This window comes from Vulpes vulpes, chromosome 1, assembly GCF_048418805.1.
Source record: "Vulpes vulpes isolate BD-2025 chromosome 1, VulVul3, whole genome shotgun sequence".
In the NCBI taxonomy this organism is placed as follows: domain Eukaryota; kingdom Metazoa; phylum Chordata; class Mammalia; order Carnivora; family Canidae; genus Vulpes; species Vulpes vulpes.
In genome coordinates this window covers 32,253,037-32,272,233 of record NC_132780.1, presented here as the reverse complement: position 1 = coordinate 32,272,233, position 19,197 = coordinate 32,253,037, and the positions used below count along the sequence as shown (strand labels likewise).

At 45.6% G+C, this 19,197-nt stretch overlaps 1 protein-coding gene across 2 annotated transcripts in view; it reads left to right on the top strand.

Moving 5' to 3' along the window:
• Nucleotides 1-3,525: 3,525 nt before the first annotated feature.
• KANK1 (KN motif and ankyrin repeat domains 1) overlaps nucleotides 3,526-19,197 on the top strand; it is a 205,924-nt gene continuing 190,252 nt past the window's right edge. For both annotated transcript variants that reach the window (XM_072761864.1, XM_072761850.1), the window contains exon 1: nucleotides 3,526-3,655. The gene's annotated coding sequence lies outside the window, so the exon portion shown is untranslated. The remainder of the gene's footprint in view (nucleotides 3,656-19,197) is intronic.

Here is a 19,197-nt window from a genome sequence, read left to right as displayed (position 1 = left end):
TATACCTCAGAACCAGGGCAGATGCCCTTTTACTGCAAAGCCTGTATAACTCCTGGTAGTGTTTATTATTAATATACCAGATAGCTTAACTGAATCCTGAGGGAATGGGCACAGGAGACATTGGTTTTAAGGAGAGTGAGGAGAATGTTCAAAACACGGGGAGACCGTTCTCATTATGACCCCAAGTGTAGGGTACAGGGCCACATGACATCACGGTGTGATAGCAAATAAATAATGTGTATTTAAAACGGGCCTGATAGAAATATGCCACAATCTGAAGTAACTGTATCTAGGTGATAGAGCCATAAATGATTGTTATTCCTAATTTATCCTTTTCATATTTTCCCAAAGTTTTTTTTTCTAATAATGGGCATGCATTACTTTTATAGTCTGAAAAACTACTAAGTTTTAACTTATAACATTGTTAGTGTATGTTAGAGCATGAAAAGATAACTATCAAATAAAAAATGTCAGGATCCTTGGGTGGCGCAGAGGTTTGGCGCCTGCCTTTGGCCCAGGGCGCAATCCTGGAGACCCGGGATCGAATCCCACGTCGGGCTCCCGGTGCATGGGGCCTGCTTCTCCCTCTGCCTATGTCTCTGCCTCTCTCTCTCTCTCTGTGTGACTATCATAAATAAAAATTAAAAAAAAAAAAACAAAAAATGTCTGTGCTTCAAAAGGCATTATCAAAAAAGTGAAAAGACAATCCACAGAATGGGAGAATATATTTACCAATCATATACCAGATAAAGGACTAGTATTCCTTAGCAGATAGAAGACTCTTTACAACTCAACAATACAAAGACACATAATCCAGTGTAAAAATGGACAAAGGATCAGAACTGACATTTCTCCACAGTGGATATATGGATGGCCAAAAAAGGATATGAAAAGATACTCAGCATCATTGGTCATTAGGGAAACATGAATTAAAACCATGAGATACCACCTCACATCCACTAGAATATATATAATGAAAAAGGTGACAATGACCATGGGCAAGGGTTTGGAGAAATCAGAACTGTCATAATGGGAAGGTAAGATAGTATGATCACTTTGGAAGTTTTTCAATTCCTTGAAAAGTTAATCATAGAGTTACCACATGGGCAAGAAATTCTACCCCTGGATATAGACCCAAGAGAAATGAAATCATTCTTCCACAGAAACTGGTACAATGATCGTTCATAGCAGCATAGGGCAGCATAGAGCCAAAAAGTCGAAACAATCCACAATGTCCACCAGAGGATGAATGGAAAAACAAAGATGTGGTTTTCTCAATACAAGGGAATATTATTCAGCTATAAAAAGGAGCACTGATACAAGCTACAGTGTGGATGAACTCTGCAAAATACTATGTCCAGTTTAAGAGGCCAGACACAAAGCCTTCATATTGTATGTTTCCACTTATGTGAGATGTTCAGTAAAGGCAAATTCCTAGAGACAGGGCAGATTAGTGGTTGCCTGGGGCTCATTGTGGGGACAACTGAGGAGTGACTGCTGATGGGTGTGGGGTTCCTTGTTGGAACTGATCAAAGTGTTCTGGAATTAGGGAGTGGCAGTGGTTACAGGACTATGAGTATATTCCAAACCACCAAACTTTAAACTTTAAGAGTCAATTTTATGGTGTGTGAATTGCATCTCAGCAGAAAAAGGACTAAAAATGAAGGAAATTTTCAAATACAAATCCACCAAAAAAAAAAAATTCAGAGTCTGCCTTACTTTTGACCGATTCGGTTTGACTATGTTTCAGGGCCTGTGGAATAAATACTCACTGAGTAAATATAATGAAAGAAAAACACAGGATGGAGAGCACTGTGTGCATGCAGGAGCCCCCCAACACCATTCTCCCTTTTACTCCTAATCACTTGGGGGATAAAGATTCTTTTCATAGAATTGTGCACATGGGGCAGAGAGAGGGTAGAGATCTACTAAACCCATATGCCCTATTCTACGGATGAAGAAACAGGCCCAGAAGGAGGAGTTTGCTCACTGCCCCCCTCTCCCATGAGCTGCAAAAGGACTGATGCGCTTTCCTTGTCCCCCCCACCCCACGTATCTTTTTTTTAATAAATTTATTTTTTATTGGTGTTCAATTTGCCAACATACAGAATAATACCCAGTGCTCATCCCGTCAAGTGCCCACCTCAGTGCCTGCCACCCAGTCACCCCCACCCCCCGCCCTCCTCCCCTTCCACCACCCCTAGTTCGTTTCCAGAGTTAGGAGTCTTTCGTGTTCTGTCTCCCTTTCTGATATTTCCCACTTATTTTTTCTCCTTTCCTTTTTATTCCCTTTCACTATTTTTTATATTCCCCAAATGAATGAGACCATATAATGTTGTCCCACGTATCTTTGAGCTGCTTGTTGCCTGTCCTTTTAACAGTCAGGGCCATCAGTTCAGGAATTAGCAGGCGGGCTTTGCCTGAACACACAGAGCAGCACTGATTTCACAGCTTCTTCCTCCCAAGGACCAGCATTTCACTTTTTGAGGTTTGACGACTCCTCACTTTAACCTACTTGCAAAATAACTGTGCCCAGTGTACGGGGCCTTGCTGGTGTGTGCTCTGCTGGAGAGGTGGGGTTGGGGGTGGGGGCCCTAACGCCCTCAAGAAAACCGGTGATCCACTGGAGAGCTGGCATCAGTGGTTTTTTGTTATTGGTGGTGGTTTTTGTTGTTGTTGTGTCTGTCTCAGTTACACTTGGTTTTATAAAGTTGGTTCTTCTGTCCGGTTTATTCAAACCATTTTCATTTGAAAGAGGACTGGAGCCACCGTCTCCCAACCTCCACTCACATCTCTCTGTCCCCCTCTCTCTCCCAGCTGCGGCTGCTCTGAATCGGAGCCTGACTTCCTAGTTGGCTCTCGGCTCCCGCGGCGGGCCCTGCGCCTCCCCGCCCGGGGTCCCCCAGCACTGCGCGCTTCTGGACTCTGCTCCCCGCCCCCCCCCCTGTCCTGCGGCCGAGCGGGCCCTGGGAAAGGCGGCGGGAGGTCCTGCTCGGGCACCTGCCGGAAGCGGGGGCCCTGCGAGACCACCTGGGGCCACAAGCGACCCCAGCGCCGCAGTCCCCCAGCGGAGGGGGGGGGCAGCGAGCCGCGCTGCAGGCGGGCGGGGATATTAGCCGCGGTCCCTCCGGGTCGGGACGATCGGGGGCGACCGAGTCGAGTTTCCCGGGGGGCGGGGGATGCACGTCTGCCCTCCCCCGGGGGAAGCCGGGCACACGCGGGCGGCGGGAGCGGGCGGCGCGGAGGGCGCTCCCCTGCCGGGCGCTCCGGGGGCGGGCGGGGGCGGAGGTGCGCGAAGGTGCCTCGCGGGCCCGGCGGGGTGGGGGCGGCGCGCAGGCGCAGTGGGGCCAGCCCGCCGGCCGGGTCCCGGGGTACAAAGGAGCGCGGCGCCGCGCGGGGCCCCCGGAGGTCTCCGGAGCCGCCGGGGGAGGGGGTCCCTCCCTCGCTCCGTCCCCCCCTCCCCGGGCGCGCGGCTGGCCGGCCTCCCCCGGCTGGTTCGCCCTCGCGGGGGCGGGGGCCCGAGAGCCGCAGCCCGTCTCGGGGTTTAATTCTGGCGCTTGCTCGGGCGCCGGCTCCGCCCCCGCGCCCCGCCCCCTCCGCCGAGGTCCGGGAGCCCGGCGGGCGCGGAGCCGCAGGTCGGGGAGCGCGCCCGGAGGTGAGTGAGGCGGCGCCGCGCTGCGCCCCGGGCCCGGCGGGGTGGGCGCGGGCAGGCGGACTCGGCGCGCGCCGGGGGCCAGGGCACCCCGCGGGCTCGCGCTCGCCGGCCCCCCCCACCCCCCGGCGGCCTCGGGGCGGGCCCGGGGTCGCGGTGCCAGGGGTTGCTTGGGGCCCTGCCGGCGCCGGGCCGCGGGAAAGTGCGGGCGGGGGCGCCTGGGCGCCCTGGGGGCCGGTCCTGCCCGCCACCCGGTGCGGACCTCCCCGCGGCGGCTCCGGGGGCGCTCTGGGCTCCGCTCCGCTCCCTTGGTCCCTGCGTCCCGGAGCGGCAGGTGGCCTCGCTCGCCCGCCCTGCGCCGACTCGGCGCTGGCTCCGGCCGCGGCCGGCGGGGTCGGCGGGGTCGGGGGGAGGGAGGGGGAGGCGGAGGGACGGGGACGGGGAGGCGGAGGGGGAGGGCGGGGGCGCGCCCCGGGCCAGCGCGGCGTCAGGTCCGCGGAGGCTGCGAGCGCCCCGGAGCCGCCGGGTCCCCGACGCCCCCTGCCCCGCGCCACCTGGGCGCACTCGGGGGTCCCGCGCCCCGGGCAGCCGCCGCCGCTGGCGCCCTCCGCGCTGCCCCTGGGCCCCGGGGAGCTTTCGGAGGCGGCTCCTCGCGGGGGTCCTGCGAGTCTGCGGGAGCCGCCGGGCCCCGGGGTGAGGCGCGACGGGAACCCTCGGGGGCGTCCCCCAGCGCGGGCCGCCCGCACCTCGTCCCCGCGAGCTTCGTCTCTCCTGTTAATTAGTGAGACGTCCCGGGGCGACGGCCCGAGACCCACGAGGCGGGGCGGCCGACCCGTGCGCGGTTGCGCGGTTTCTCGCCGGCCTCGCTGCCCCGCGTCCGAGTTGGGGGAAATCAGAACCTGCTTCCTCTTCTTTCAATTCGTGGTTTTAGCCAACTTGATTTCTTAGGTGATGCTTAGCTGCTCAGCTGCTAATTGTTCCTTTCATCCAACTTTCACTACCAGAAAGTGGGGCACTCCCGCGTTGTACTTATTTTTAAGACTCAGATGTAATACACATGCCCTAAATGCACCCTTTTAAAGTGTTCAAGTCCGTGGTGTTTAGTGTATTCACGAAGTCACACGGTTATCACTGATTCCAGAACATTTTCGTCACCCTCCCAAAGGAACCCCATCCCCATTAGCAGTAATGCCTCATTTCACCCTCCCGCAGCCTCCTTCCTTCATTTTAAGGTGTGGTTTTTCCCAGATTGAATTAGAAATTGAGAGATTATTAACTTCAGACCCTTTTTAGTTAATGAATTTGAGGGAAGGTGCTGCCCATGAGGCGGTGGAAGAAAATTTAAGTAGGGGCTGTCCTGTGGTGAGATTAGTGTCTAAGGATGCAGGAGAAGGGGCCAGTGGCAGAGTGATGGTCTCCTAAAGAGGCACTTCCATGAGGGATGCATTTTATCCCCCAGATGGGGTGGAGGGCACAGGGGTGCTTTGGGGCACTTTGTGAAGTTCACAAACCCTTCTAGTGGAGGTTCCACCTCAGAAAAAGTGAGTTCTGTTCTGTGTGTGTGTGTGTGTGTGTGTTTGTTTCAGTGGGAAAAATGATAGAGCAAAAAGGAGCAAGGTTTTAAAAATAGTTTTGTTTTAAATCATCCAAACTGGCCCAAAGAAAAGAAACCACAGGCAAATGGCCACTAGAATCGATACAGTCAAGACCTAGGTTCGTTTTGTGAATGTCAGCATTTGCTCACAAATAGTGCCACGAGCTGATGTGTTCTTGCATTAGCCTCCTAAGTCCAGGGAGGAGGGGGAGGATGGGCGAGGGTGTAGCTGAGGAAATTCAAGGAATTGGGGAGGAGGTAGGAGCAAGGCTGACACAGGCAATTGCTTGTGGGAGCAGAGGCCTGTAGGGCAAACAGGTTCAGAAGCAGCAAGGGGGATCTCAGGGAGAAATTATAGACACACCACTCAGGCAGCTGTTCGATTATTTGTGCATGTTTAAAAAAAAAAATCACTGGTGAGCAGAGTTGAAGCAGCCCAAATGACACAACCATCTTTACACTTCTCTTTGGCCCTGCAATCAGAGAAGCCAAGTTGGTTTCAAATGTTGTGGGACATTTTATGCCTCTGTGGCATGGGTGGCTTAGCTTATGCCATCTGTTTTTTGTTTTAAGTAATTGTTAAACTATAGCATACATACCAATCGTAAGTGTACAGTGTGATGAATTTTCACAGTGAACGTAAGGTTATAACTCGCACTGAGATCAAGACACTGAATGTCGCCAGACTGCAGAATACTCCTGCTCTTTTCCCACCACTTTTTCTTCCCATGGTAACCAGTGTCCCAGCATAGATCAATTTTGTTCATGTTCTATGTGTGTGGTATAATCTAGTATGTTTTTTGTTTGTTCGTTTGTTTTTCAATCTGGCTTCTTTCTCACCAAAGTGATTTGGTGAGACTTAGCAGTGTTGCACGTGGCTCTAATTCAGTCATTATCTTTACTGTGCAATATTTCATTGTGTGACTATGCCCCAAATTATCTATCTGTTCTAGGGTTGATGGGCGTTTGAGTGGTTGCCGAATTTTTACTATGGCCAGTAGTGTGGCTGTGAACATTGTAGCACATGTCTTGATACACTTGTACACATTTGCTTAGGGTATATGCATAAGAGTAGAAATGCTGAGTTCTAGACTCTTCAGTTTAGAAGATCATGCGAAACATCCCAAAGCGGTTGTATGGTTAATACTTCTTCAAGCAGGATGTGAGAGTTCTGTCCTGTTTTAAACTGCCAAAGCAGGGCAGCCCGGGTGGCTCAGCGGTTTAGTGCCGCCTTCAGCCCAGGGCGTGATCCTGGAGACCCCGGATCGAGTCCCACGTCAGGCTCCCTGCATGGAGCCTGCTTCTCCCCCTCTGCCTGTGTCTCTGCCTCTGTCTCTCTCTCTCTCTCTCTCGATTAAATAAATAAAACCTTTAAAAAAATAAAAATAAACTGCCAAAGCAGTAAATCTAGAGTTTACTCTAGATTTCACAGATGGACAAAAGGTGACCCATATTTGCCCCATTCTAGCAGATTATTTCAGTTGTGTTCACTTTGGGTGCTTTTCCATGTCTGGTCCTGTTTTTATGAAGTCATAATAGTCAATTTGGTATTTGGTTTCTCTTAACAGTATGTCTTAATATTGCTCAGTCTCTGTGACTTTCAAATTCCTGCACACATCCACAATCCCGTGGACAGGCTTCCATTTAATAAGCCCCGCCACACAACCGGCAATGAGTGTTAATTTTTTGGAGTTGTACATATTGCTACAAAAACCATCTTTGTGCATATAGTTTCCGCCCCCCCCCCCTCTTGTTTGGGTCATTTCATAAACTAGAGACTCTCCGTTTTATGGCTCTGGGTCCATGTGGTTGAACTACTACCTGGCAGAACCCAGCTGTCCTTGAATCTAGTACAGAATTGTTTAAAGTAACCTTTAAGTGGCTAATATGTTACCTGCAAAAAAGGTGTCTAATTGGTTTAAAATGTAACTCTCGAAGTAACAGTGAAGTTGACCCTGATACCCCCTTTTTAAATAGTGTAAATGGGACTATTGTAACTTCATTTGCCAGTCATGGGATTTTTCTTTATATTATGCTTTTTTGCAAAGGTACTAAGCTAGGAGTTTTAGGGGGCATAAGAGGAATCATCCATTAAGTAGCTGGTTGTCCAGAAATTATGTACAAAAATTAAAAGTAGCATCTAGGCAGAATCCTTACATGTGACAACGGAGTGTTTAGTTCACTTCCCAGATATCGACTGCTTCTGTGAGTTCTGAATCAAAAGAGGTCTTTCTTGCCGGGATGGTTAGGATCGGCTTCTCTGAAATGTAAGACTTGAGCTGAGCTTTAAGGGATCCTTAGAAATTGGTGAGGGAGCAGATATCTCCGAAGAAAATACCAGTTAGTTATCTCAGGAAGGGAGATGAACAGTACACAGCCCATTCTGGACAGTGGGAATGATGCCAATCTTATTCTTTTTCTGAAATATAGTGAAAATTGGTGAACTAACATGAAGGCAAAAAAAAAAAAATAATTAGAGCTTTTGGGGAGAAAACTTTTTTACTTTCAAGTCAGCATCATGGGGTTCCATTATGAATACTTGCCAAAGATTACCATGCAGTGGGCTTCTGCATTGCCTGGTTATATGGCTCTAAACTCACTCTTTCCTCTCAAATAAAATGCAGCAAAAATTTCCCTAAACTTGCATGTGGAGTAAGCCAATATCAGCTTACCTTTAGAAAATAATAAATACTTTCCTACTTCTATGCAAGACCCTGGTGAGGAAATCCGGAGACCCTCACGGTGTTCATAGCAAGTGGGGAGATAGGAAGAGAATTATAGTAGGAGGCAGAAGGATGGAAATACTTGCTATTAATGGCCCATTCTGGAAATGTAAAGGGTGGAAAAATTAATGCTGAGCGGTTTTTGTGATATTTAAGGAGATCGGGCCTTGGAAAATGTAGGCAGGTGGAGATTAGAGCAAAGGGCATTGCATTTTAGGGCATAGCTTTTGAAAATGCAAAGGCTTCTGGTAGGGCTTGATGTAATAGTTTGGTCAGTCACCTCTTTGGAGACTCAGGTGACTGGCAGCTTGAGATTATACTCTTTGTCTAGTGGCTTCCTACTGCCAGGCTAACCTGGTTATCTTTGTGGACATGTTGCTCTGGGCCCAGATTGGCTGATGTGAGTATAGGTTGTGTTGCTTGCTGTGTGACTTTTGGCACAGTTACTGAACCTCTCTGTGCTTCCGTTCCCTGTTCATAAAACGAGGATGACAAAAGCACTCCTCTCATGGAATTACCTGAGGATTAAGGGAGTTAAAATGCTAGAGGGTCACTGGGGTGGCTCAGTTAGTTGAGTATCCAATTCTTGATTTTAGCTCAAGTCATGATCTCAGGGTGTTGGGATCAAGGCCCTTGTCAGGCTCCGCGCTCCGTGTAGAGTCTGCTTGGGATTCTCTTCCCCTCCCTTTGACCCTCCTGTGTGCACACTCTCTCTGTAATAAACAAATCTTTAAAAAGAAAACAAAAACCATAGAGAGCACTTCAAAGACTACCTGGTACACCATTAATGCTGAATATGTCCACTGTTGTTTCTTTAATTTTTAATTGTTTAAATTTTTGAAGTAATATTTGTATAGAAAATAGTGCCAACAACAAGCATTTAAAATGAAAACAAAAACCTTGTCATTCCTCTCTGATTCCTGTTCAGCTATAGTCTCTTATGGGGTGTTAACTCTGTGGGGTTTTTTTGTGTGTGTGTGTTATTGTTGTTGTATGTTCTTTTGGTGGATGTCATTGAGCAAATGACCTCAAACCTTAGTGGCTTAAGCAATTCTTTCATGGTGTTATGGATTCCATGGCTCGGGGATTGGGGCATGGCTTGGCTGAGTGTCCTTGTGGTGGTGCAATCTCTGTGTAGCAACCACCTGGTGAATGGGCTGGCCTGGAGGGTCCAAGGAGGCTTTGCTGCCATGCCTCGTGCCTTGGCAGGGATGGCTGGGAGATGGGGCTCAGGGTTGACTGTTGACCAGAGTGTCTATTACACATGGCAACTTCCATCGGTACTCAAGTCTGCTCACAAGGCCCCCAGCTCCCTTCATGTGTTAATCAGGGTTCTTTGGAGCAACAGAACAAGTAGGGTGTGTGCATGTTTATAGAAAAAAGAGGTATGTTAAGTAGTTGGCTCACATGATTATGGAGGCTGGTGAGTCCAAAATCTGCAATGTGAGCCAGCAGAGTGGAGACCCAGGAGAGCCAATAGTGCAGGTGAAGACCAAAGACAGTCGGCTGGAGAATTCTGTCCTGCTCGGGGAAGCTGATCTTTTTGTCCTATCCAGACCATCAACTGATTGGATGAGGCCCACCTGTGTTATGGAGAACAGTCTGCTTAACCCAGTGGTCACTGACTTAAATGTTAATCTCGTCCTCAGATACTAGATGGATAGATACAATTAACTTGTGCTAGAATACCTCCAGAGAACCAGTTGGAGGCTTCCTGGCCTTTTATGACCTAGCCTCAGAGGTTACATGACTTTCCTTTCCTCAAACTCTATTGATTGCGTCCATCACAAAGTCTGCTCCAACTCCAGGGGACATGGACCTGCCACTTGATGGGAAGAGTGTCTGCACATTTGCAGCCTCTTAAACTGCCACAGTATACCCGTGATTTCAACAAACTTGGCAGTTTCCATTCATTCTCCAGTAAGGAAGAAAGGGAATTAATATTACCCCCACCTCTTTTCTCTTCTTCTCCCCAGTTTTATTAGATATCCCAATTATTTTTATCTTGTTATTTTTAGTTCTCTTTTTCAATTACCTTTATAATTTTAAATAAAGCATTCCATACTTGACAAGGCCATGGAGAAATGAGGTTTGTTTAGTGTGTGCGTGTATGTTCAAGCAGTGGAAAAGAACAAAACTGTCTACGAGGAGGCCTAACAGAGAGGCTCTTATTAAAACACTCCAGTCACTAGATGTGTGAATTGCTTGCGAGAGCATGTCCCCTGATGCGCACAGCAGGTGACATAATCCAGTGGTTCTTATTTTCTCTTTGGCTTTTAAACTCTGATACCTGTTTGCCTCTTTTCTTCCTTGAGCTTTATGTTTCAAGTATGAATGCTTTCTCACTGATGAAGAATCTTAAAACAGATACACTGTTGAGTTGTGTATTTGTGTACCAGAAGAATCTATCAGAACTAAGTATCCTCATGCTTTTTTCATTACAGGAGCAATCAGGTAATTGGAAACAGTTATATATTTCAGTGTCAGGAACCCTGTTGGAAGGTTTTTTTTTTTTTTTTTTTAATTAGTTAATGGAATTGAGCAGCGGGGCTTAGTTTAACGCTCAGAAGACATACTAATCCCTTTTTATAATTATCTGATCCCCTGAGAAGCACACAAGAGCCTCTATTCTTGTTGGTTTACATTGTTGTATATTGCAGATAAAACTCCTTTGTATATAATTTTTGACTTGATTAGAGGTTAGAATGTAAATATGTTGGTATCTGCATTACGTTTTGGACTAAAGTTATTCAGATTTCTGTTGGTCTTTCTGACTAGTTCACCTGTTGACCTTGGGGAAAATATGAAAAAAATAATGAGAGCAAAGGTAGAAATCAAGCTGAATCCATCCTCCCTCTTTCTCATTCTCCTTCTATCTTCCTCCTGACCCTTTTTCCTTCTCGCCTCTTCCTCCTCAACAGCTCTTTCCTATCAAAACAACTCCTTAGGAGTAGCCCTTTTTAGGGGTGGTGACTGTCCCTATTAGGTGATTCTACAAGTCATTTTTCTGCCAAATGCTTGCTCATCTCCCTTCCCCCAAATAGAACCATGGACCCAAGCTGATCATCTTTGTGTCACGCCCCTGGGCTGTCCATCTAATATCACAGGTCAGTTTTGTCAGTGTTTAGACTTTAATATGTGGAATCGCAGAGTGTGTACCCTTTTGTGTCTGGCTTCTCCATGTTGTATTTGTAGGATTGATCCATGTGATCTTATGTGGCAATGGAGTGTTCTTTGCATTTTTTGATTGTGTTCTGCAGTGGGAATATACCACTGTTTATCCATCGTCCTGGAGACTTACATTGGGTTGTTCCCAGTTTGCGACCAGCATGAACAGTGCTGTCACGAACAAGTCTGTGCATGTGTCCTGGTGAACATATGTATACAGTTATGTTGGGTGCACATCCAGAAACGAAGTTGCCAGATTGGCTGCACACAGTTCTGTTGTGGTAGAGATCTCTGTAGCAGCTGTATTCATCTATCTTCCCAGCAGTGCTGTGTGAGTTCTCACTCGAATGCTTGTTATTCTCCGTTGTCTTATTCTAACCAGTTGGGTAAATATATATTCTTGAATTCCCCAGACTCCAAAAAAAAGAGGGCTCATATTCTTTTCATGTTATGGCATAGTGAAATAGAAAAGATTAGACCAGTTAAAGAATTCATCTAAAGATTTCATGTCAGCTTTTTAACTAGTCTAGCTTTTTTGTTTCTCTATGTCATAAAATTCAGTTCTCGTGGGATTTTCTCTTTTAATTTGGTAGGAGATGCACGTCAAGAGATTTACTATTAATAAAAGTCAACAAAACATTATGAATAAACTCTGCTGGTCCTGAGCAGTAAGGCTTTCAGTATATTTGAAGGCTGAAATTTTGCTTATGCCATCTTATCCTTTGAACTTCCCTGACTTGTTAAGTCAATTTACTGATTTTTGGCATATACTATGACATTTTTATAGGAGAATTTGTCTAAGTCATGCTCTGTAGATGGCCAGGAATTAAATTTCCACAAGGTAGCACAACAGAAAATTTGAACTCTTGACGCATCATTTCTTAAAGGCAGAAAAGAAGGAGATTGTCCACACAGGGACACTTTGGATATTGTGTTGGTTCAGTGGCAATTGCCATTTTTTAGAAAATGGAATGAGTCGTTTTGATGATACTTAATATGTGATTTGATGTGTTTGAAATTTGTTTTGATGTTTTTCCTCTTGGCCTTTTGAAATTTCATCCTTTATCTTCTACTTGAAGCTGCCTATTTTATCTTCTCTATTGTTTCTTTTTGAGGATTGTATGCCTCTCAAGGAAGGCAGCCCAGCTTCAGACTTAGTGCAAACATCCTCTTCTCCTTTGAATATCACTAGGGGTGTTGCTGATCAAGGGACAGGCACTGTTTATCTTCAGGGCCTTTAAGGCTTTTGTAGGGACTCTTTGGCCTGTTGGTGGCAAGATTCAGCCCTGTGTGGCATAGCTTATAGGGTTTTTAGAAAACAGGCTTCTGACCTTAAGAGCAGAATGAGACTTCTCTGCCTCCAGAGACCCCTACCCTTTGAACTCCTTTCAGAGTTATAGTTCAGGAAGGGGGGGGGGAGGGAGTTTGCAGGATCTCCATCAAGGAGAGGAGGGTGGGAGGGAAATGATTGAAACAACTCAAATTTTCTTAGCCCAGGCAGGGTTTCAGTAACAACTAGAAGCAATTAAAATAGTTTACTGCTGTGGGAGTTTTTGTATGTTGTTTAAAAAGTAGATTTTTTTTTTTAAGTTGAGGGAATTCAAGACTAATCCTTTCACAAAGTCATATGCACTTGTGTTCTGCTATGGGTTTTTTTGGTTTGTTTTTTATTTTTAAGATTTTATTTATTCATGAGAGACACAGACAGAGGCAGAGATATTAGCAGAGGGAGAAGTAGGCTCCCGGGGGTTGGGGGGAGGCTGATGCAGGACTCGATCCCAAGACCCTGGGATCACGACTTGTGCCAAAGGCAGGTGCTCAACCACTGAGCCACCCAGGCATCCCTGTTTTTTTATTTTTTAAAAAAATTATTTATTTATCTTAGAGCAAACAGGGGGGAAGAGCAGAGGGAGAGGGAAAGAGAGAGAACCCCAAAGAGATTCCACACTCAGCCTGGAGCTGGTCACAGGCCTCGATTCCGCAACCCTAAGATCACGACCTAAGCCAAAACCAAGAGTCAGACCCTCCACTGACTGAGCCACCCAGGCACCCTCAGGAGAGTTTTAATCAATTTTCAGGTTAATAGAGAAGCAGAATGATCTCTTTTTGTTTGTTCTTAGGTTTATTTTAGCCAGCCTCTAGAAACAAAAGGCTACTGTTTGGGTAACCAGGGAAGCCAGGAGAGCCTAATTGGAAGGACTTTGTTTTCCTTTAATGAAATCCCGTGTGGTCATAAAGCTGTCTCCCACCTTGCTGAGAAGAGGCTCTCTCACTCAGAGACAGAGTGCTGCTGTGTCTGGGTTTGGTGCTGCCCACGGCCGGGAAGGGCATGCCAGCAGCTTCCCCCTCGATGTCAGGAATGAGTAAGAAGGCCTTGAGGACTCTTAGCCAGCCCAGAGCCATTGCATTAGAGTAGCTTTACTACAGTGGGGGAAAAATGTCCTTCTTTCCTGTCCCATCACCTGTCCCAAAGCTCCCAGCTTTGCCAGCAAGAGGAGGAAATACTGCTGAAGGGCTTGACGTTTATATAGTTTTGGAATCATTTTCATAGGAACTTCCTCTTTCAAGGAAGAGGTGTCATGAGCCTCTGGCCTCACATCCAGTTTGACCGAATAACCAGGCTTACCTGTTTATCCGATTTGGCCTGACTTTGAGCTGTGACCCACAGGTATCTTTTCTAGCCTGGGTTCCAGGCTGGATAGAGGGCGGCTGAATCCATGGAAACTGCTTTGTTCTCAACATCTCTTTTCTTTTCCCTCCGTGGCCCAGGGCAGCTTTTTCATCCCTACTTTCTTCCCTGTTTCTTTACCTTTATTTTTATTTATTTTTAAGATTTTATTTATTTATTCATGAGAGACACAGAGACATAGGCAGAGGGAGAAGCAGGCTCCCTGTGGGGAGCCCAAAGCAGGACTCGATTCCAGGACCCCAGGATCAAGACTTGAGCTGAAGGCAGGTGCTCAGCCACTGAGCCACCCAGGTGCCCTCTTTACCTTTATTTTTGGGCTGGCCAGATTGAAAGGATCTGATTCAATACAGGCAGTGGTCAGGAACCTGGGCTTGAGAGTCTCAACTCTTACACTTCCCATCAGGAGTATATATCCTTTGCCTCCTTGTGTCTGGAAAGAAACAATATCATTTTGCCATGGTGTTTAGGTGGGTGTTGGGTGGGTGTTGGGGGGTGGTGGTGGGGGAAGCAGGGTGGAGAAGGTAGGAAGGAAATATAAAGGAAGGAAAGTCTAAGATAATGGTGTTTCCTAACTGTGAAACTCCCTAAAAGAACATCTCAAAAGAGCTGTCCTGTTTGCTTAGGGCCAGAGGAGCAGAGAAAGTTCTGCTGTCCCAGGCAGCACACAGTGGATGAAAGCACCCTGGGATCAAGTAAAAGGGCCGAGACAGGCTCAGGGACCCCGACTCTGAGAAGTGCCACCACCCTTATCCCCTCTCTGTAAGGTCTTTCACAGTTTTGGGTGAGCAAGGTCATCTGTCTCTGCCTGTAACGTGGACGTAAGGAGAGGTCTGGGACCAAGGAGCCAAGGTGATCAGTGAGGTCGTGGGTGTGTAAGCCTTGCCAGAACTTTGTTGAAATCTGGATCACTTGCCTGCTATCCCAGCCAGGAAGGCTCAGTGATTGTGTGGGACGATGGGATTCCTGGTAATTGCTGTTGGTTATTGAGGTTGGGGTACTCATCTCTGGAGGCCCTGGGATGGGGGGAGTTGAGCTACATTCTTGGGACCCCACATTGGTGCTCTGCACATCTCTTCCAAGGAAGCACCTCCATACAAATGCTGGTTGTGCAGGGCTGTGCTGTTTTGGGACTTTTAAGGGCTGGTGTGCAAGCCATTCATCATTTATAATAACGTTTCTAAATATACTTGATAGACTGTGGGCACATTACTGGTTTTTAAATCAATGATTCATTGTATCTGAAGCTTTGAGGGAATTGAGGAGAGTAACTTTGTGTTTATAGTCCAAGGCCTGAGCAAAAGCTGGGTCCCATTCAGTTAACTACGTTTCTTAAATCAATGAATATATATATGGACCCAGAGGATTGGGTCTTTTTTTTTCACAGCAACATGTATTATTTTGCCTTTTCTCATGTTCATTAAAATTAAGAACTTTGATTTAGCTGTATAAATTAAGAGTGGAAAGGCAAGTCACAAAGTAGAAGATATTTGTCATATATCCAATAAGCAGCTTATCCAGAATGTGTCGGGAACAGCTACAAGTCAACAGGAAAAGCAAAACCTAATTTTTTAAAAAGATTTTATTTGTTTATTCATGATAGACATAGAGAGAGAGAGAGGTAGAGACACAGGCAGAGGGAGAAGCAGGCTCCATGCCAGGAGCCTGACGTGGGACTCAATCCCGGGACTCCAGGATCGCGCCCTTGGCCAAAGGCAGGCGCTAAACCGCTGGGCCACCCAGGGATCCCCACAAAACCTAATTTTAAAAAAAGATTTATTGGGCAGCCCCGGTGGCGCAGTGGTTTAGCGCTGCCTGCAGCCCAGGGTGTGATCTGGAGACCCTGGATGGAGTCCCACGTCAGGCTCTCTGCATGGAGCCTGCTTCTCCCTCTGCCTGTGTCTCTGCCTCTCTCTCTGCATCTCTATGAATAAATAAATAAATCTTTTAAAAAAAGGTTTATTTATTTATTCATGAGAGACACACAGAGAGAGGCAGAGGCCTAGGCAGAGGGAGAAGCAGGCTCCCTGCAGGGACCCTGATGGCGGATCATGTGCTGAGCCAAAAGATGCTTAACCACTGAGCCACCTAGCCATCCCAACAAAACCTAATTTTAGAAGTGAGAAGGGCATTCAGTATCATCAATCATTGGGAAAATGCACATTAAAACTACTATAAAATGCGAACACATATTCAAATGGCTCAGATTTAAAGAACAAACCCTGTAACCAATTATTAATGGAGATAGGAAAAGCTTAAACTCTCATTCACTGCTAGTGGAAGTATGAATTGGTTTGATCACTTTGGACTTTATTATAAAGCTGAACAAATACATGTCCTATGACTTAAAATCCTAGATACATATGCCAAACAGGAATGAGTGTGTATGTACAACAGAAGTGTTTGCAAGAATGCTCATAACAATGATAGACACATAAGAGAAACTGTCCAAATGCCCATGAATGGATAAAAAAATTGTGTCAGGGTTATGCATGAAATATTTTACAGCAATAAAAAAGAACAGTATTGCTGCTCAGAACAACATCATGACTACTGAGACACATTTTATTGAGTAATATAGATATTAAGTAAAAGAAGCCAAAGTTTACATATTTTATGATTTTTTAAAAGATTTTATTTATTTATTCATTAGAGACACAGAGAGAGGCAGAGACATAGGCAGAGGGAGAAGCAGGCTCCCTGCAGGGTGCCTGATGCAGGACTCCATCCCAGGACCCTATGTCTCTACCTGAGCCCAAGGCAGATACTCAACCACTGAGCCCCTTGTATGATTTATTTTATATGAAGCTCAAAAAGAGGCAAAAATAATCACTGGTGAATAGAAGAATAGGGCAAGGGGCCTGGGGTGAGGGGTCTATTGACTGGGAAAGGACATAGGGGGCTTCTGGGATCCTCATGATGTTCTCTATCTTTGACCTAGTTGCTGGTGTCATGAATATGTTCATTTGTAAGAATTCCTCATGATTAAATATTTAAGACTTAAACTTTTACTGTGTGTGTCTTCCTTAATTTTAAAAGTTTAATAAGATCAAGCCTTTAAATAAGCCAAGATTCATAAGAAACCAGTTGGGCTTATCGGCTGTGTAAAAAGAGATACTCATTTAAACTGGCGGAGGCAAACCAAGCATCAACAAGGAGTTGGTTGGGAGGAACCCAGTGAAACCCCAGAATGTAATAGCCCAGCCAGTCCCCCTGAGAGTTAGGACCTGAAGTTGATTCCTTTTGGTCACGCATAGTATCTTGTCTCTAGCATTTGTACCATACTTTGGCTTTCCTCCACAGAATATCTTCTTCTGTCTGCTTGAGTAAGAAAATGGCAACCCAGCCCTTGCTCATCACAACACCCTTCTCCAGCCAAACTGCTCTAGCTCTCTCCTCCCGCCCCCTGCTGATCTCTACCAAGATCTTCCACAATCTAGCCTTACAGAGAGACCTATTATCTTGTATCATTTAGGGATTATGGAGTAGTTTCCCAAGTGCATGAAGATTCACACCTTCTGGATACAACTTTCTCTCCAATGGTAGGAAATAGTGTTCCTAACTTGATTTGAACTTGGCAGTGCAAACAGCCTTCCTGATAACTATTGTGGACTGGGTAACCATAATGGTGGGAACCATGATCCCCAGATTTAGGACTTCCCAAGACAGAGTATATTGCATTCTCTCTCTCCCACTCTCCTGGGTCAGCTTAGTCCTAGTAAGGGTTCTGAGTTTCTTTGGGCATCCAGCTTGCCAAAACCCACCACAAATTTGCAGGAGATGTGCTGAATTTTTCCTCTAGCAATGAAATTTTTAAATGAATTGCTGTATATATTCATCAGAGTGGCTATGAGAAGGGTCTTTAAGCATTGTTTTCCTTTGGCTTCTAGAAAAAAGTTTGCGAGATCTTGATTTTCATTCTTATGTTTTAGTTGCTCATTTAAAAAACTATTTGCACCATCAGATCTTACTCATATTGGTAAGATTTCCAGGCAGAGGCTAACAGTAAAAAGCTAAAATAAACCTGGACTTTTTTGGGATTGAATTCTACATCTCATAAAATACCAGGTAATTACATTTCCTTGTTTTGCTGGGAGACTGGTATGCCGGTTAAGTTTATAACCTTGATTCTTGTTTTATCCCCCCATCAGTTAGAGATTAATTACATGCCTATGGAAGGCTGAGCTGTTGAACCTTATCTTCTTTGAACCTACCATTGTTCTTGACAAGGTCTTCTAAAGGTCAAACAAGTAACCTAAGTTTCCCCTCTCTTTTTAAAGCACATATTTATAAGGTAAAAACTTTAATTGGAAAAAAGACATTATTTTCAGTTTATCATATGTTATGCAATTGATTAGCACGGGAATTCATTGGCAGTAAGACCTGCATGTCTTTCTACATTCATTACATATCCATATACATATGAATATTACATATTCATTCTAATATTAATTATTCCATTGATCATTAACTCATTACATGATAGCTGTGGCTCTGCTCCAAAGGCCTTCAGGATTCTAGCTCCAGATCTGGGTTCCACGAGCCACCCCACTCTGGGACATAGTAGAGGATGAGAAAGAGAATGACCAATCCGTTCTTGGCTATTAATGCTTCTGTTTATAAGTCACTTCTCACATTCACTTGGCTATGGCAAGTCACATGGCGAAGCCTACCAATAGCGAGGTTGGTGTAGTTAATTCTTCCATCTGGAGACCCTGTAAGTCACATGACAATGGGGAGTATAATCCTTTTATAGGGACTGCAGCAGATAATTGAAACAACAACATAATCTACAATGGAAAACTGTCTTTAATTCTGAGAGGTTTAATGGCCTGTATGCTGATTCAGAAACAGTGTTTAGAACTGATTACATCTGTATTTCGGGGTTTGTTTTGAAAAAGTTATGCTTCAGAAATCTGCCTACATATGGAAAACAGAGTCTAGTTTTTATACAGGACTGATTAATCTTTTATGAGTTGGAGAGCTGTGCTCACAATTTGGTAACTTTCCACTCACTGTTTCTTAAGGGTCTGCATCTGAATTTAAACAGGAAGTTACTCTTTTTACTCTCTTGACTTTTCTATCTTGATTTTCTGTGTATTATTGCCATCTTATTGGCCAATTGTCTTTGGTTTAATTGCCTGAAGTAATATGGCTTTGGCAGCCAATCGATGGCAGATGACACTGTAAAAAGAAGAATAGAAATGAGCCTTTTGGAGAAAACTGAAATTTATTAGGGCTTAGTGAATCTGTCCTGGTATTTTTTTTTTAAAGTGAAATTGCTGAGCTATTGTCAATATCCTTACTGGGGAATTTCTGTCTTGGTGTTGACAAAGGACAAAATCAGAACCCTTTGAAGAAAGATGGCAAATTG